Source organism: Austrofundulus limnaeus, unplaced genomic scaffold (assembly GCF_001266775.1).
Source record: "Austrofundulus limnaeus strain Quisiro unplaced genomic scaffold, Austrofundulus_limnaeus-1.0 Scaffold1490, whole genome shotgun sequence".
NCBI lineage: Eukaryota > Metazoa > Chordata > Actinopteri > Cyprinodontiformes > Rivulidae > Austrofundulus > Austrofundulus limnaeus.
Genome location: NW_013953892.1, coordinates 2,461 through 10,141, shown reverse-complemented (window position 1 = coordinate 10,141; position 7,681 = coordinate 2,461). Strand labels below are relative to the sequence as shown.

Here is a 7,681-nt window from a genome sequence, read left to right as displayed (position 1 = left end):
TACATACATACATACACACACACACGTACACATATACACACACAAACAGCAACATTTTTCAGACTGCAATTATCTGGACATTCTTAACTGATAGTTTTTTTATGTTGATAAGTAATCATTAATCCAAAACTGAAGTAGATAATAAAAACGGAAATATTAAATGTTTACCCCTTACGTTTTACCACAGTAATTTTCCCTGATGGGACGGAAAAGTTTTCCGCTTTGATCTGAAATGTGGGTCAGGCACCTATATTTGGCCATCTGAGCTTTTTTTAATAAATCATAATCTCATGCTGCAAATCTAAATCCGCTCAATTGACATTTCAGGATGCCACACCTCTTATCCGTATGGCAAAATATAAACCAAGCACGAGCAATCACTAAATGGGAGTTCTGATAAATAAATAAAATGTTATATGAAATACCAAGATGCAGAAATGTATCATGAAACAGCTGAATATTGCCAAATACAAACTGATCAGTATTTCAAAAATCATTTTTCTTTACCATTATAAAGAGTTTAAAACAGGTCAAATTAGGGGTATATAAATGCAACAAGGAAAAAATATGGGATGCACCGATTTTTCTTTAGCAATATTTATAATCTAAAAATTTATGTTAAAATATTCATATCCATTTGTAAAGCAAAAACCAAAAAAACTACTAGACCGGCATTTCATCTTTTGCTCTATGGTTCATGCTCAGCTTCTGGTTATGTTTTAGAGTCATAACAAATTTAGTCTACCTCTTCTCTCATCTACATCTTTAATATTAACTTATTTGTATTCCTCCACCAGCACCCCGTCAACACAGAGGGGGATGAATATAGAGTAATGGGGCCGCTAAAGAGACACACTGTTCCCATTCCACTGTGAGCTTTTGCATCTGATGCTGCAACAGGTTTGTCATGTTGCTACTTTTAGTTTCAGGGTGTTTACAAACTCAGTATTGTAGGATATTTGCATAACAGAAAACAAAGCCCAAACAACAACAACAAAATATTTCACTTTCTGCAATGACACGCACTATTCCAGCTATTTGTAGGTGACTCAAGACCTGACAACACAGTAATCTTAATTTGGTGTCGCTTCACAATCACAACATCTGCTTGTCTTGATGTCTTAATATTGTTACTTTCCATTATGAAGTACGTGTGAGGAATGAGCAGATGTTACAGATTGACTTGTGCCAAAATTGGAGCATGAGCAGATTGGTTCTTACATCCGCAATCAGTGCTCAAAGTCCAAATTGTTGCATCCAGGCATCTGTGCAAACCATTAACTGAGCTTAACTAGTTTGCTGTTTAGAAAGAGAAATGGTAACTTTTTAATCTATGTAGACTGTAGATTTGTCTGAAACATACTACAAATATAGCAAGAGATTAAAGCAGAAACAAATTTGCTTTGAAATTAAAAACAATATGCCAGTCTATACATTTCACAACAGAATGCCAACACTCTGCGATCGAAAAACAAAGACAAGAGAATGCCTGTGTGCCTATTTGTTCAGTCCCACCACATCAATTCTTCTGACATTTGGAAACGAACTTCGCCTTCTGACAGCAGCATCAGGAGATGTCTGTTGCTATATCAACAATTACCTCTGTGGTAGCAACAAGTGCTTCTACAGGGAATTTTGATGTCCCTCGTGAAGAGATCAGAAATATTGCTCTATTCAAAAACAAAATAAAAATGCAGGTTTAGAAATGCAAGGATGTAAATCAGTGAACACACATTAAGAATGTTTTAGCCCATGACACCAGCTGCTTTATGACAAGAAAAAGTAAGGTAGTGTCTAGTTTCAAACATGTTCAAGATTTAAGAAAGGGCAAATAATAGAGTTGAGAAGTTGTCACTCAATAAGCAGCCTAAATAAGTCAGAAAAACAGGTGCAAGCAATGCAAGTACAAACAGCAAGGTTAATTATGGATGATAACTCAGCCCTTTTCGGATTACAGTTGCTTTAACCCTGGCACACTTCAGAAAGCAAAAAGCAGGCTGTTAAATACAGACAACTTTATAATTGAACCTGGCTGCACATTTTCAGAAAAGTACTGACTGTTACCCTAATAACTAGTACCGGACCAGCAGTATACAGAAAAGGTAAGTGTAAGCACAGCAAGGTGCTAATCCTACCTGTTGCTATAGTTTCAGTAGGCAGCCTTGCAGCAGCATCTAGAAGAGGTGTTAAGTCTTGTCAGACACTGCTGGTGCCACACAGCCTGTGCCTTTGCTTTATCTGAACGCTGTGGCAACAACTGTACACGAACACTGCGCCTACCAGGGCATGATTCATTAACCAACACAACGCACAAGAACACACAACGAGTGCCCCTGGCTATCACTGCATCAATATAAGGCCTTTTATTTAATGGCTTAAAGATCAGGCAAAACAGTGAGCATCTATTCATAGATTTTCACTCTGTCCTGGTTTCAGGTCAAACTTTACAGAGGAAGCTAACTCATTAGAAAACTAAATCTTGTGTTCTACTTGTACCACAACTGAGCTCCCAGGGCAATAACTAGATTTTAGATTGGCCACTCATCTCAAAGCGGGCCTCTGCTAGCACTCACAGGAACCCCTGTGGCTAGATGGGCTGAAGGCCAGCACACAACAACATAGGTGTTCTTCTCCCCCAGTAACCCTACTTGATAAGTTGGCATCATGTTACAGCACATGGGGTTCGCCTTTCACAGTTACGGTAACCAAGGCTGAGAACTTCCCTTGGTCACAGTGTATTTTTACACAAGCAGTAAACAACCCTTGTGTTACTGTAAAACAAAAATGCAACCAGCTTGTTTGATTTAGGCCAACTATAATTATACCCTCACAAACTAAATTATTCTTAGCACGGCTGAGCCGTTTAAATTTGTACCTAGCTAATGCAATCAGTCTTAAAGAGACCTTTTTTTTTGTTTGTATTTGTAAGATGTGGTACACAATCAGTGGAGCTGAAATGTAACAACTGGGACAAGAACATTAAAGCTTAAACAGGGACACCTGCTTGATAAGTTAAGCTAGCCAATGTCCCCAGAGGAACCAGTTTCAAGACAAAAAAATGGTTCATCAAAGCGATAAATGGTTTTGTTTTAATAAGTGGTCTGTTATGGATGTTACAATAAAGATTTGTGACTTATTTTTGCCCTTTAGTCTGTCAAGTCTTGRAGCTAGGTCTTATGAATGGCTGTCATTTTTACACAGGATGACAACCCTGGTACAAAAAAAAGGGCAATGATGACTTTTGAACAGTCTTTGCAAAAGCTTCGAGAAAGCGTGGACTACAGGAAGCTCCCCATTAAACGTGATGTGTCTGATTTTTTTTTAGCATACACAAAATTGTTGTAATGAAGTGGTGGTGTGCCACTGTGGTGGCAGTACGTTTGAGTCTTGGTTTGAGCACGGCAGCAGCGTTTCTATGATGTGGTCAGCATGCACCAAACTGGATTTGGTTGTTGACAATTTGAAGCAAAAACTAAACTAAGAGTGTGATTGTGACGTGGTTATGGAAGCAACTTCTGGCTCGCTTGCATCGTAAGGCCTGGCCCAGGTCTTTCCCAGCTCAGCACAGTCTTGTTGACTTTGCATGTGGGTGGGATTGAGAGCCAGACCTGTAGTCTGCTGATGTCAAATCTTTGGCACAAGTCAGCCCACATGGAACGCCGGGTCTCTGGGTTCCAAAATCAGAGCTGGAAGTGGACCGGGCCGCCCAAACCAAAGACTTACTTTGTGACACCTGTGGTGGTTGCATCGTGCTAGTGCGACGTGATCTTCTAGCATGTAGGCAGCTGCTGCCATTTTCTTCCCAAACTGCTGTGACCAGATTTTGCAAGGCTGCTCGATGCGTTTGCTTGTAATTTCCTCCTGCTTCGTTATTTCTACGAATTTCAACAAAGCGTACTGAGGTCAGGTAGTTAGCTACAGCCTCGTCTTGGAGTTTTTAATTTTTGTCGGTGCGTTTTGAAGAGACAATTCTTTGAAGAGGATCAAAGTAAATCACCTGAGTTTTTCTAGTGACCCATTAAATAGATAAGCTGCCATGAAGAACATTGTTTTATCTGCCTTTGCTCCAAATTTGATAATGATTTGAAACATCGAAGTATGTTTTTTTTTAAATCCGGAATAGGGCTGTCACGATTAATCGACGACTAATCGATTATTAAAATAATCGATGACTAATTTAATAATCGATTAATCGTTTTCCTTTTTTTGTTGTTCTTTACTTTGTTTTTCTCTCCAAACTGCTTTGACACCTTCCACTGCCACYTCTGCCTTTCTGTCCTTGACACACATGCACAGTAGTGGTAACTGGGGTAGGTCGTGGACGTCACAAGACATTATACAGACAGGCTCTGGTATCATGTCTACCCAGCAACGGAGCTCAAAAGTGTGGGATCATTTTAAGCAAATGAAAGAAACCTGTGCAATATCTGCAGAGCAGAACTTGCCTTCCACAGCAATTACTTTTAGTTAGCATATAGCTAAAATCTAACGATGGTTATATAATAGCAGCCGCATTCTGACGTGATAAGCTGTATGTTTTATATTCAATTAACGTATGATCCGATTAGTCGACTAATCGAATAAATAATCTGTGATTAATCGATTATTAAAATAATCGTTTGTGGCAGCCCTAATCCGGAATAGCGCTTGTTGCAAAGTGTGTTGACGCTCGTCTTCGTCACGACACATTTAACAAGCTGTCATTGGTTGAGGAGCTTTCTTTACAAAACAGATGTCCACATGGTTTTTAAATTGTTTTAATTTCCTTACTTTCTAAGACACATTAAGTTGATTTGATGCTGCAATTTGCCTTGTAATATTATATTATACTTTTCTGCTACATTTGAATTGGCTATTATTAAGTTTTATTAGGTTTTTTAGGATACGAGATGCTTCCTAAAAAAACCAGAATGTGAATCTTTTCCTAAAATTTCATGGTGATATCTTGAACACTGAGGAAGTTATGAGCAAAAATAGACAAGAACAAGGTGAAATGGGTTCTGCTGTGAACTGCAGCAAGAAAACATGAGCTGATTTCACCTAAACAAACACCAATAACTTCCCTCATACTTCAGATAATCAGCATGATTTTGGTGTTATTTTGTTTGGTTTGAAATGTTCTTTTGGAATCCGCTGTCAGATTTAATATTGGTGTAGGATTTAAAAACTTATCCACATCCCTAAAGCATGTAGATGTATACAGACATAGACCAGGGCGGACTATGTCTAAGCGACAGGTGCAAAAATTGCAACAAACTCTGTATCACTTTCACTTTGGAGAATTTGAAAATGACTCAATAAAAAAATAAATCCTCTTATTTTGGCATGCACATATGAATCATGTATTTAAAATTGAAACAGTTATAAAGGTAATGTGTAAAACGATGACCTTCCGTAGGAGCTATGGTACTCCTCACCTTATCTAAGCGGATAGCCCTCCAATGACTCATAAGAAGGGATGTATAATTAGCTTACCTGTTACACCAGTTACTCATGGAGTCCCCCGCCCAATGGTGGGAGGGATATTAAAGAGGCTACTCCTTTGTATTAAGTGTCCGATTTACAACCAGCACGGAAACCGAAATCATTGTAAGGTCATAAATCGAAAACTGAGAGGCATGGGAATGTGCTGCGGCCTTTAGTGTCACAGCTGCTCAAGTCTAACTTCCTCCCTGAGTGCATTTCCTCATTTCAATTCAAGCCTGCATGGCTAAATGATGGGGTGCTTTCCATTTATAAAGGGGAGAGAAAATAAAGCAGCAGAAAAAAAGGATAAATTACAGACCCAGCAAACCGCTATGTTAGCTTCATTTCTACATGGGCAAATTAAAAGTCTCAAACGAGACACTTTACGTTACGTAAAAGTGGCGAAAAATAGAAATAGATGAGCACTGGTCACAAAAAAAAAAACAAGTCAGGCAAGGGGATGCAAAAGTTGACGTTTTATTCTAGTTAAAACACTGGCCAGGACGTGGGTCAATATTTGTCACCAAGGGCGGAAGACATGATGTAGCTCGGTCACCATCTGGCTACTTTTAAGTCTTTACGTCAAGCAAAAGGAACAAAATAAAAACGGAACAAAACAAGAACTGCASACATACACAAATTTAGACACTAAATTCTCAAAACAAGCTGAAAATACTGACCAGCACAAAAGCTGACAGCAATCTTAAGACTTCCACATGGCGGTACCGCTGCGGGGAAATGTTGCTAAAGACGCTAATAAAACGATAAGCCACGCATTAGTACCCAAAAAGCTATGATGTTATTGAAAACATGCTACCGTAAAATGTCTGTGGTTTTGACAGTTTCAGAGCTAACACAGTGTCCTGTGTATTTTGATTTTATAACAGAACTTAGAGGTTGTTCATTATCTGTAAGGAAATCGTGATAGCCACGAGTGGCAAGCTAGCGCCGCTACTTTAGCAAGTAGGTTGGCGCTTTGCATTAGCAATGCGTATTAGCCAACCGGGATACGTCAATTCTCGATAAATTAAGAGTCGACCAAGCGAATAGCTAATACCGACTGAATAAAGAAGCGAACAAATTATTTCTGACTGTTAACACTGGCTTAAAATGACTGTTTTGTCGTCCGAGCGTGATTCTTGCAAGCTAGGCTACACAGTCGGGCTCGCCTTCTCAGACAAACCCGTCATCGTGGAACTTGGACTGCGAGAGATGATTTCATAACCTGATCCTGGAGACCCAAGTTTTACATTTAAAAACGCAGGAAGCTGTAACTGCAAACCGTCATACCAAAAACCACCAAGTCAATTTGCCTTTTAAGTACTTACAAAGAGCAGGCTGAACATTGAAATCCCGTGACAACCCCGGAGAAAGTGGAGGAAGTGCAGATACCGCTGTCAGGTCGCCTTTTTGTTCCTCTCTTCAATGTGGCATCTTCAATTCTTGTTGGAGGTCGGCCTCTATTGGCTGGGAGGAGCCTACTTTTATGGCAGGCGGAATTATCATTTAATATGTAGTCAGACTAGTGCAGTGGTTCCCAAACTTTTTATCTTCTGACCCACAAAATATTCATGGCAAAAACTTGTGACCGCAAATATTACTGATCTGAGTACACAAACTTTGTTAATAACCCTAAAAACACAGGATTTTTGACAATCTAAACAGCTTGTACACAAACATAAATAATTATTTATACTTATTTTGTGTTTTTGTAATAATTATGGGTCAAATATTACATCAGCAATTATTTTATTACTCTTTAAATTGTTTTCTGGAGATTATCCAAGGTGCTTCATGACCCATAATTGGGTCCCAAGCCCAACTTTGGGAACCAAAGTGCAGTGGTTCCCAAACTTTTCAGCTTTTGACCCACAAAATAACAGTAGCAGAGACCGTGCCCCCAACTATTTTTCAATGATAAGCATTTGTATCAGGTCATCAAAACATGGGCATAGTAACAATATTTTTATACTACATTTATCCATTTTAAATACACTAACCTCACTCATTTGTAACAACTAAGGCAAAAATGTAATTAATTCAGAAAATCTTTTCAGGACCCCACCTTGATGTTTCGGGACCCACTTTGGGTCCCAACCCGAACTTTGGGAAACACTGGACTAGTGTAATGTGCGGCAAAGACAAAATGATTGATTTGATTTGATTTATTTATTGATTTAACAGGAAAAGATTATTAAAAATCAAGCCTGACTCA

General features: G+C 38.9%; 1 protein-coding gene across 1 annotated transcript in view; it reads right to left on the bottom strand.

The window, feature by feature from the left end:
- Positions 1-6,908, bottom strand: part of ptp4a2b (protein tyrosine phosphatase 4A2b) — a 17,310-nt gene extending 10,402 nt beyond the window's left edge. Inside the window, exon 1 of the mRNA XM_014032593.1 lies at positions 6,795-6,908. The gene's annotated coding sequence lies outside the window, so the exon portion shown is untranslated. The remainder of the gene's footprint in view (positions 1-6,794) is intronic.
- Between the last annotated feature and the right edge of the window lie 773 nt (positions 6,909-7,681).